Source organism: Marmota flaviventris, chromosome X (genome assembly GCF_047511675.1).
Source record: "Marmota flaviventris isolate mMarFla1 chromosome X, mMarFla1.hap1, whole genome shotgun sequence".
In the NCBI taxonomy this organism is placed as follows: Eukaryota; Metazoa; Chordata; class Mammalia; order Rodentia; family Sciuridae; genus Marmota; species Marmota flaviventris.
In genome coordinates this window covers 97651397-97663888 of record NC_092518.1, presented here as the reverse complement: position 1 = coordinate 97663888, position 12492 = coordinate 97651397, and the positions used below count along the sequence as shown (strand labels likewise).

The window sequence follows — 12492 nt, the reverse complement described above, 5'->3', positions numbered from 1 at the left end:
CACCATTAGTCTCTCAATGATGTGCAACTACTTGCCCTGCAGAATAATAAACCTGGAGAATTGGACCTAGTTAAGAACTCGAAGTGTTAGATCTTTTACTTTCTTTACTTCTAAGCTTGAGCAGACTTTGGTACTTTTATAGATGGAAGCTACAGTACATGTTTATATGGAGGAAATCACTTTTTTCCCTGCTCCAAATTCCCTAATGCAGTGAGTCATGTCCTTCATATCATTCCAGTTCTTCATCAAACTTGTCAAATTTTTTAAAATTGCGATTGTTGTGCATACAAAAGAATAATTTGGTGAACTGGGAGACCTCAAACTGTAAGTGGTAAGAAGCTTCATGCACATCCTGCATAGCAGTTCTAGTTTACAAAGCATAAAGGAGGAGGTATTTTGACCTTTTTGTTGATTGACTGTTAAACATTACATTCTTGTAAAGGTTAGCAGAGCTGGTTAAGCTGATTGGTTTATAGCTAATTGGTTTAATTTCACTGAATCATACTGTCCAGGACATAATGCTTATATTTGTTATTTTGTTTATGATTAGAGTTAGCCTTTGTAGGAAGTCAGGATGACTTAAGTTTTGGCTACATGGCCACAATAGGGTGTTGGCCTTGGAGTATATTATTAAACTGTGACCTCTATATTTATTTATTTATTTATCTATCTATTTATTTATTTATTGTGGTGCTGGGGATTGAACCCAGGGCCTTGTGCATGCGAGCCAAGCACTCTACCAACTGAGCTATATCCCCAGCCCCTCCAATTTTATTTTTTGTTAGCAGACTTTACTTGTTGATCACCCATTCCTCTGCAAAGTGCCATCTTCTAGGGGGATATGTGGGAAGCAATCTGACAAATTAAAACCTTTTCAGTTGAAAAGACTTCTTAGACATAGGACACCATTTGTAGTGCAAATATGCTTTCAGTGTATGTTAAAGTAAGGCATTTATCTTCTATCAACCTGTATGATAAGTTATCTTGCTTGCATGTTCCTGACTACTTTCATTTTAGAAGACCAGGTCAATGCTAGAACATGCAGCTTATGTTACCAAGAGGCAGGAATATTTTCTTGTCATATAAAGTACTTTTTTTCCTTTCTTTTTTCTTTTTTTCTAGTCAGTGGTTCCTTTGTTCATGTCATTCTTTTCCAAATAGTGAATTTTCCATCATTTACAATACAAAATAATTTAATTAGTAAGTTTATGCCAATACTTTCTCTATAGCACAGTAAAAAGATCAGTTTGTTATAGAGGAGAAATACTGAATTGGGGCTCAAGTCACTCTTTCTGGCTATTCTTCCTATATAATGTGAAAAATCTGAATTATAGAATCTCTAAGATTTCTTCTTGCTCCAATATTTTCCTAAATGTTGATGCTTATTAAATATTACACTGAACAAATGTGCTCATTTACATGGTTGCATTAAGCTCCAACAAAAATTGAAATGAGGAATATTGGACTTTATTGCTTCTCTTCTGCCACTCTTTAGACATTTCTATTAAATTGCTGTGTTCCTGAAATTCTTCCGATTTAAACTCTGATGTTATTTCTGCATTACATGATTCTTAGAGAATGATTCAGCTGACAGAAGCTTAAGAGTTCCTCTACTCAGTTGTATTTATGTTTAAAATCCATAGGAATGAATGTCTGATAGTATCATATTGAGCAATATAACCAATATATATGTGTGTGCATTCTGGAGAAAGTGAGTCCCTACAATTTGACTACATACTAGTTTGTGCCCATCTGACTTCACACAGGTCACACACTACAAAATAAACAATGTGCAATTCGAGGGAAATTTTCTACTGAAAATACTGTGTAAGTGCTTACAAGTTTTTATGCATGTGCTTTTGGAGAATAAAATACTTGGGGCAGAGTCTTCAATTTTGATATCAAAAATCCCTATGTTATCAGAAAAGAAAGAGACATGAGAGTGCTTACATCAAGAAGGTACAGGGAGGCAGGAAAGAGCTTCTCTTAAGTTTTTTTAATTAATTTATGCTTTAATCTTTGTAAGATACAACCATATATATTATTAATAAATAAATAAATTTTATTAATAGATAAAATATTAATATTAATAAATATTATTTTTATGAATATCAGAAATTTATTTCTCACAATTCTGAAGGCTGGGAAGTCCAAGATCAAGGCCTTGGTAGATTTTTTTGTTTGGTGATGACCCACTTCCTGGTTCATAGATGCTGCTTTTTTGTCCCCAACATGGTGGAAGGAATGAGGGAGCTTTCTCTAAGATCTTTTTCTTTCATTTATTTATTTATTTATTTATTTATATTATGTGAGGGAAAAAAAAAAGAAGTGTGTCACATTAGATTGGGTAGAGAGAAGTGACAGGAGGGGAGGGGAGAGGAAGGGGGGATAGGAAGGGCAGCAGAATAAAATAGACACTAGTATTGCTGTATGTATATACGTGACTGTATGACCAATGTGACTCTGTAACCTGTACACTCAGAAAAATGAGAAATTATACCCCATTTGATTCAAATGTAAAAAAAAATATTATTAATAAATAAATGAATTTGCCAAGTTGATAGCATAGTTTCTTTCTAGAAGGAAAAATCAAGGTGTGCAACGAGGAGTATGAATGATCACACATTTTTTGATAACACGTGGGGTTTTTTGGGGGGTGGTGCTGGGGATTGAACCCAGGGCCTTATGCATGCAAGGCAAGCACTCTACCAACTGACCTATATCCCCAGCTAAAATGTGGGGGGGGTTTGTATTGCTTTTAAGCAATAGGAAATATTTTCTTTTCAAGTGCTCTTAAGATAAAGGGCTATTTGGAAAGTGAAAAGGAAAAGGAAAATATTATAACCACTCAAGATAGAATTATCCAAGTGCATTATTACCTAAACTGTTATGTGCACATATGTATTAGCTGGTAGAGACAAGGACTCTGGAAATTTCTTCCCTCAATCATCCCTACCACCTACTTGAAATGGATTGATACATTCAAAATGTACATTTTTTTAAAAAAGACATGGTCAAGAAAGACTTTCTTGATAATCTCTGTTGCCTAGTGTTTACTCTTCATCTAGAATTGAGTACACAAGTCAATAATAGGCTTTTAAATGAGTAAATCAGTTGAAGAAATCTAACATGGATAGTTAATGCAGGTGGTGGAAAACCCAGAGTATTCTCCCTATTCCACTATAAAGAACACTTCTTATGAGTATATGAAGAGAAAAATCACATCTGTTGAAATATAGACTTTATTCTCTTGGACAGGGCTGGATCAACACCAATCCAATCTTAATTCTGAATCGCTCTTGTCTACAAACAGTTCCACCATGAAAGTTTTACAACAGTATGTTTTCAAAGCTTAATGGACATATATATTTTAGTCCTTTTGATAAGATGGAGTAATAGTACCTAGGATGAAGTTGTGGGAGAAACTTCATTCAAAATAAATTTATAATTCATCTTTTATGGTGGAGGACTTCTGCATATGATCAATTTTGTTTATTTAATAGTGCTCCTAATCACTGTAAGGTTTGGAGCATGATGTTTTTCTCATCTCCTGTCATAATTTCAGAGCAACACCATATTTAGAATCTATAGTCCCCTCTCCCATATTTGGTGGCCTGTAAAAATTTGAGCAGGAACCTTAAGCTGTATATTCAATGATGATGATTGATTTTTGTTCCAAATCTGACAGAATCTTAACCAACTTCCTCTGGAAAGCTATCTTTGGGTAAAATGGAATAAGAGGTCTTTATTGAAATGAAACTAGGCCTTCTATTATGGCAGGTTTCTAAAAATCATTAATCATCAGAAAACATAATCAGCCTACAACTAAATCATTGACTTAGACATCACTAATGATTAGTTCTTAAATTTGTAATGCTTGAATATTGAGTGAACATCTGTACAACTGGCAGGACAATGGTTTTCATCCCTCTTATCTGAGCAATAAATGTTGGCTTAAGGTAGAAGTAGAAACAGAACAGATTGTTCATTACAAATTCCCAATCAATTCAGATCTGGAAATATTCTCAATAGAGGTTAAAAATATCACCCATTTAGAACCATTCCTATCTAGTACCACTATTAACAGTTAAAATTCAATATTTCATTAAGATTTTATATAACATCTACAATGTACCAGGACTTATGTTAGGTAATAGAGCTGTGGGATGAACAAGGGAAACAAAAGGTGCCTGCCCTTTAATTGCACATGATCTAGTTGAGCAGGCAGCAAATAATAGAACAATTATAATGCTGGGGAATAATAAGCGTTAAGTTAGAGAACATAAAATGTTCTCATATAATGATGAAGAAGGGCCACTAATTCAGCTTGGAAGGATAAAATTTGACTTTCAGGTCTAAACTGAGATCTGAAGAAAATCAAATTTGATAGAAGAAAAACATTTATTTGATGCCATTGATAGTATAATTCACTCAATCAAATGATAAGGCCTAAAGTCCCACATAGACACAGTTATGAGGGTTAATCAGTGCATTTACAGAGGATATGCTAGAAAAACTGTGGCTAAATGAAAAGAGGAATGGAGTGCAAGACAAAACACATAGGTTAAAATGTTAGACATTTTGAATTTATGTATATCATGCAAACTCTCTCTCAACTCCCATTTTATTATAAGTTTAAGGTAAATGTCACCCTGACACTCTTTCTCAAACTGGAGATAATTTTAATATTGCTAGCAATCCCCTTGTAAAATCAAATTGCTTCTCAGATTTTAGGTATTATAATTATTTGTAATATTTTAAGGGATGCAAAGTACAAATGAATGTTTTAATTTGTTTGCCTTGGATCATAACATATTTTTCAAAAACCTACATATTTGAATTATATTAAAGGGTAAACAAAAATTTTCTCTTCTCAAAAAACATAAATTAAATTTAGGGGAAGATTAAGGAGACTGAAGTTAAGTTCTCAGGCTATAGAATGAACTTTGAAAATCTTTCCCAGCCCAACTATAATACTTATCTTTTGGAACTTCCCAACATAATTTATCACCATTATCAAGGAACATATTCTTAATAGTGATTTGTTGCTAATACAATAATATTGACGTTGATCAGGCAGAGACAGTGATGAAATGGCTACAATCTGTTTTTCAGGACATAAAATTGTGCTGGATGCCAAAACACATAATAAAACAAATGGCAGCTTTGGAAATTCTAATATTAATGAGTCTTTTGAAAAATTACCTTGTTTCAAATACATATACCACCTGGTATACTAATGTTCTAAATGATGATCAATGAATGTCCAAAAACCTGTTTCTAAGGAGGGTGGCAAGAATAAATTGACCATTATAATGTGACAACCATAAGTTGTTTCACTGGTTGATTGCAGTTACCAGCCAATGTATTTTAACTTATTTTTTAGCTTTAAAATTAGTTGAAGAGTTTTCATAATGGAGAACTGAGCTTAAAGAACGACAAAAAGTTTTCTGCTCTTGTGACTAGATCATCATTTGCCTTTTAAATATTTTTAAAATGATTAGTTCTTATTCTTGTGAGCATAAACACATCAAGAAGTTTGATCAAGTCTATATTCATCTCAGAAGTACAATTTTCTCTTAATTTTATATTATGATACAGTAGCGATTAACTCTCCACATGCAAAAAAAAAATAATTTACTGCCATTTGCTTTGCATTCTGATAAATGCAAGTCTGTTAGTATGATCACATAAGGATGTTTTAAAGATGAATTCAGTGGTTAGTAGGCTGTGAGAAGATTAAATTTCTATTGCATTTTGGATAGGCTTCTTGCTTGTTTATGTTCAATAGCTATCTGAAGTACATACATTATAAAGGGAGTTTCCAATGTGTGATCCTAAAAATTCAAATGGTGTAAGTGAAGCAAAATTGTGAGAGGTGAAGCAGAGGCTGAGCTACCCAAGGGGGATGTCATTACATGAAGGGGTAAGCAGCCTAATGTAGCTGAAATAGCTATGGACTGTGAGTATGGGGAAGACTGACTTCTAGTCCAGATTCTGTCAGCAGATGGTTGACTTGGCTTTATTCATCTATTAAATGAATGATTTGGATTAGATGATATCTATATCATTTCAGTAGTTATATTCTATGGCTGTATTTCTAGAAGTGTTTTTTCTGTCAGTCTATATTTTCTAAAAGTGAGGCCTAGAAAATCAGTTACATAATATTTTAAGGCTCTATGAACAGAAAGGAAAAATTGCTTTATTTTTGGTAGGAAAATAACCAATATATAAAGATCTTAACAGAAACCAGAATTTATAACATAGAATTACAGATTCCAAAAAAGAACACACATAATTTCATGAATGAAATAGTCTCTCTGAAGAATATATATATATATATATATATATATATATATATATATATATATTATATACATAATATATATAGATGCAGTTTTGAGTGTGGCTACTATTATCTGAAGAACCCAAAACTATTTTATTCACTTTTATGATATATATTTTATTTTCCTTATATGATAGAAACCACATTATATTTGGAAACAAAAATTTAAGTCTTATTTCTAGTTGCACTAGGGCTCAGGAAAGCCAATGACTCTTAATTTTATCTTTTTTCTTAGTAGTAAAAGAAAAAAGGAACCTCAATTTCTATAGGTCATATGAATATTATGCATTCCAACATATGAGATATTAGACTTAAACCAAATACAAAGTATTACTCAGTATGAGGAAGAAAGGACACTAAAATAATAGAATGACTTTAGGAGCCAGAACACTTAGAAATTGAATTGATAACAGGAACTTGTCCTCAAAATGAAGGGTAATCACTAAGCATGGGAAGCTTTATGACCAGTTTCTAAAGTGTCTTTAAGGCCAGTACCTAAAACTGGAAGAGAGCATGTAAGCTCTACTTTTTCAAGGAGCACAAAAGAGACTATGTAAGCATCTGATGGTTAAGGACCCTATGAACTTTGGCTCTAGGTACTCAAATTAAATTAATCAAAACCTTGCTTTACACACATGGAGGAAAACTACTATGTGTATAATCTAATCTGAACAGATCATGGAGACCCAAATAAAAATAATGTGATCAGTATGGAGAAATGGCATATCTCAAGGGAGAAAAAAAGTTACATTGATTTAACCCTTCATGGAAACAATAAAGAAGAGATTTTAGAGTTAGAGAGTCAGGAAAACTATTTTCTTCTTCTAAGGGTGTAGGAAATGTCCCCTCATTTAAACAGAGGGAGAAATATAAGATCAGATAACTCTTCAGGAAAATGCAAGCCAGAGGGTTGTGGGACATCATCATTGAAGTAATGACATATCAAACAAACGAGCAAACAAACAAACAAAAACAACAAATGACAGCCAGAACAAAAACCTGACAACTGAAATAACTAGTGAAAATATCTTTCAAAAATGACAACAAATTTTTTTTCACACATGCAAAAAGCTGAAACAGTTATCACCAACAGATTTATTATATGTTAATATAGGAAATGCTGAATCTTTCAGGCCAAAGGAAAATAATGTTGGATAGAAATCTGAATCTACAAAAAGGAATGAAAAGCACGGCAATGATAAATATGTGAGTATATATTTTTAAATACATTTATCTAGAAGATATTAATTATTTAAAGCAAAATAGTAATAATGTATTATGAAGTTTATAAGAAATGAAGACATAGAATGTATAATAGCAATTGTCCAAAGGCAACAAGGAAAAAAATAGAATATACCCTTGGTTCTTATACCATTCATGAAATAGAAAAAGACCACTTAAAGAGAGATCATAATAGTTAAAGAAGTATACTGTAAACTCCAAAGCAACCACACACACATACACACAAACCAATAAAGCAGATAATTTGATATACCTGTGCTAAAAACAAGTGTGCCTTTTCCTAATACCATATGCAAATATTCACTAAAAAGGCATCATAGATACAAATATAAGTGTTAAGATACAACAACAAAACCCCCAACAAGCTATTAAAAAAGTTCAATTAATTGGATATTTAAAAAATTAAAATAAACCTTTCATTCTTCTTTATCTATATGTTTGGTGCTGGGGATAGAACCCAGGGACTCATATATGCTAGGCAAGCACTCTACCACTGAGCCACATCCCCAGCCCAAACCTTTAATTCTTCAAAAAGCTCTTAGAAAGAATAAAATTTTAGAATAGGTGAGATATTTGTAAAACTTAGGATAAAGACATATATCTAGAATATATAGAGAACTCAGTTGTAAGGAAACCTAATTTAAAATAGTTCAAAGATTTTAATAATCAAAAAATATATATAAGTGACAAATAAGCTCATGAAAAGATGCTCAGTGTCATTATTCATTAAGGAAATGCAAATGGAAACCATAAGGAAAAAATACTGCTTCATTCAACTTAGGCAAGTTATATGTAAAAACTTAACTATACTATAAGTTACCAAAGATAGGGTAACTAGAAAATGCCTGTAATGCTGGTGGAATGTAAAATGCTACAAACATTTTGGAAAATATTTTTTTAAAATTTCAATATATACTTATTGTAAATCTTAACCATTTCACTCCCAGGTACTTATCAAATAGAAATGAAATGCTGGACAAACACAGAATTTTGCTTTACTATAAGTGAATTTTCAGAATACCAAGGGCAGAAAATACAGTAAACTAAAGTTAAAAAAATATATATTTTGGAGTTTATGGCATATGTGAAAGTGAAATATTAAACAACACTAGCACAATGATTTGGAGTAGAATAAATGGTAACTAATTATTCCTTTTTACATGGTAAGTTGAATGACATCATAAGGATTTAAGGTATATAAAATAAGTTGACTATGCATTTTGCCATCAGAAAAGCAAACATAAAAAAAGAGTTTTTATCTAAAAACTAGTGGAAGAACTAAAATTGAATTTAAGAAGGCCTAAATGAATGAAGAGATGTAATATTTTCACTGATAGGAAAAATGTTTGTAAGGCATAATTCTCCTAAATTTATCAGTAGATACAATATACTTCTCTAAAAATTCTTGCAGATTTTCTTTTTCAGAAATTGACAATTTAGTTCTAAAGTTTATGAAGAAATTTAAAAAATTTGAAATAGCCAGAAACACGGCATTAAGAGTACAAAGTTTGATGACTTCACACTATTTTATTTCAAGATATCTATAAAGCTGTAATAATTAAGACATTGTGGGATTGTTATGAAGGATAGGTATGTAGACAAAAGGAACAGAATAGAATGTCTGAAATAAATTCATACATGTATTATTACCTAGTTTGTAATTAAGTCACCAATTCAGTTCAATGAGGACAGAAAATGTTTTCTGACAAAATGTGCTACAACCAGATATTCACATGAAAGAAAGGAAACCTATCTTTACTATACACCAAAATTATGTTGATGTATATCATTTAATGCTTTTATAAAAGAGCATAAGAAAAAAAGCTTTTTAAAAAAATATGAATGAAGATTAAGCATGCTGAAAAGTTCTTATTATCATTACTTAGCAAGAAAATGCAAACTAAACTGCAATGAGATACTACAACTCACATTCTAGAATTTCCAATTAAAAAGGCTGAACAAGCCAGGTACAATAGCATATGCCAGTGGCTTGGAGGCAGGAGGATCGGGAGTTCAAACCCAGCCCCAGCAACTTAGAGAGATCCTATTCCTAAATAAAAAAATAAAAAGGGCCGGGGATGTAGCTCAGTGGTAAAGCACCCCTGGATTCAATCCTCAGTACCCCTGCACACACATACACATAAAAAGACAGAAAAAGGCAATGATGTTCACTGTTACTCTTCTTATTCAACATAGTTTTTATATCCTTGCCATGGAAATAAGGTAAGAAAAGTCAGATTAGAAAAAGTGAAATGCAACTGTCATTGTTTATAGATGACACAATTTTTTACAAAATATATTCTTAGTTGTAGATGGACACAATACCCTTATTTTATTTATTTATTTTTATGTGGTGCTGAGGATCAAACCCAGTGCCTCACACGTGGTAGGCAAATGCTCTACCACTGACCCACAACCCCAGGCCAGACACAATTTTTCAATGTAAAAATTTCCATGGAAATTCAAAACATACTAACAAACAAAAAACAGCGAAAACAATGTTTAGAAGTATTGAATTCAATAAAGTCTCAGGATATAAGATCAAAAGATAAAAATAATCGTCTTATAACTCTATTCTAGCAATGAATACTTAAAAACCAAAATGAAAAAGCTCAATACCATTTTAAATTCATCAGAGAAATGAAAAATTTTGGTATAAATCTAACAAAAACAGGAATGGGGGCTGGGGATATAGCTAAGTTGATAGAGTGCTTGCTTCACATGCACAAGGCCCTGGGTTCAATCCCAAGCACCACAAAAACAAAACAAAACATAGGAATGATGTGTTATAAATAAAATGTTGATGAAAGAAGTTGAAGAATATCTAACTAACAGAAGATACATAGTGTGTCCATGGACTGAAAGACTCAACATAGTAAAGATGCGAATTTCCCCCAAATGAATGTTTAGTGTAATTCCTATTAAAATTCGATTGGGATTTTCATCAGATATTGACAAACTAAAATTTATACCAAAAGGCAAAAAATATTATATAGTAAAACAATTTTGTAAAAAAATAAATTGGGATGAATCATTTGACCTGATGTTAAAACTTACTGTCTAGCTATAGTACCAGGAAAGTGTATTATTGCCTGAAAGACATATATACAGATCAATGCAATGGAATCAAGAGACTAGAAATAGGTCTATAGAAATACCAGCAGTTGATTTTTGACAAAGTTGGAAAATATTTTCAGTGGAGGAAAGTCTTTCCAAAGAATGTTGCTTGAGCAATTAGATACCCGTAGGCAAAATGTGAAACTTGACCTAAAATTCTCACATTGTACACAAATTATTTCAAAGTAAATTATGGATTGAAATATAAAATGTAAGACTATAAATCATTTGGAATAATTCTTAGAAGAAAAATTTCAGAACCTTAGGCTAGGTCCTGAGTTTTAGACATGACCCAAAAAACATAACTTACAAAAAGGAAAAATGATTAATTAAATGTATTCAAAAATAAAATTTTCTTCTCTGAAAAAGATTTAAGAGAATGAAAAGACAAGGCACAGACTCTGAGGAAATATCTGCAAACCATACATGCACCAAAGGATTTGCATCTAGAATATATAAGAATATTGAAACTCAAGAATAAAAAAAGATTCAATAGAAAATGTGCAAAAGATGTGAAAAGACCTGAATATGATATATAGAATGCAAATTTGCAAGGGGAAAGAAGTTAAACACCACCTATTAGAACAGCTAAAGTAATAATAGCAACAACAATACCAAACGCTGGCAAGGATACAGAGAAACAGATCATTCATAAATTGCTAGTGGACACAATACCTTTATTTTATTTACAATGGCATATGCCAGTGGCTTGGGAGACTGAGGCAGGAGGATCAGGAGTTCAAAACCAGCCTCACCAACTTATGTTTTGTGACAAAATGTGCTACAACCAGATATTCACATGAAAGAAAGGAATCTTGGATATATGGATATGTAAAATGATAGAGCCACTTCAGAAAATAGTTTGTCAGTTTCTTATAAAACTAAAAATGTAGTCACCATACAAACCAGCATTTGCAGTCTTGCTCATTCATTCCAGGGAAATGAAAATTCATGTTCACACAGAAACCCATACATGAATTTTTATAGACAAAACTAGAAGAGCTCAAAGGTCCTTCAACAGTTCAATGATTAAACAAACTCAAGTACATCCATACCATGGAAAATTTCTCATCAATAAAATGAAACAAACTACTGATATTCCCAACAACATGGGCATTATGCTTAGTGAAAAAAAGTGACTCACAGAAGGTCACCTATTGTATGATTCCACTAATGTAATATATTCAAAACGACAAAATTATAAAAATTAAAACTAACCATGGTGCCCTACCTGTAATCTCAGCTATTCATGAGGCTGAGGCCGGAATATCTTGAGTTTGAGGCTGGTTTGTGAAGAAACAAACAAAGGCAGAAAACAAAAAAACAAAACAAAACCCCCAAACACATGAAAAAGTCAAAACAATAACATTTTCAGGGACTAAGAGCACTGTTATGGTTGCTAGAGCACACAGGAAGGGTGGAGGGGTGCCACTAAAAAGTGATAGTACAAGGGAGTTCTTTGTGATGATGAAGCAGTTCTGTATCTTGATTGTGATTGTGGATGAATATGGAATGTAACTGCATGGAACTTTATACACACACATGTTCATACACAGAGACACATTCAAGTTCGTGCATGTAAAAACTGGTAAAAATTCAATGAAGTTTGTAGTTTACTTACTATATAATTAGGATCTGTACTTATTAATATATCAAATAGTAAGTAAAACAATGTCCATTTCTAAGTTTGACATACTACAGATGTATGTCAAACAAAAAAGCATCTATGTATTCTTTTTGCAACTTCCTGTGAATTCATAATTATTTCAAAATGATAAGTTAAGGAA

The 12492-nt window shown here is 32.1% G+C and overlaps 1 non-coding gene across 1 annotated transcript; it reads right to left on the bottom strand.

The window, feature by feature from the left end:
• Positions 1-1119: 1119 nt before the first annotated feature.
• LOC114092410 (small nucleolar RNA SNORD42) lies at positions 1120-1182 on the bottom strand. Its single transcript, XR_003582712.1, has one exon. It is a non-coding gene; the product is annotated as a small nucleolar RNA SNORD42 (small nucleolar RNA).
• Positions 1183-12492: the final 11310 nt, after the last annotated feature.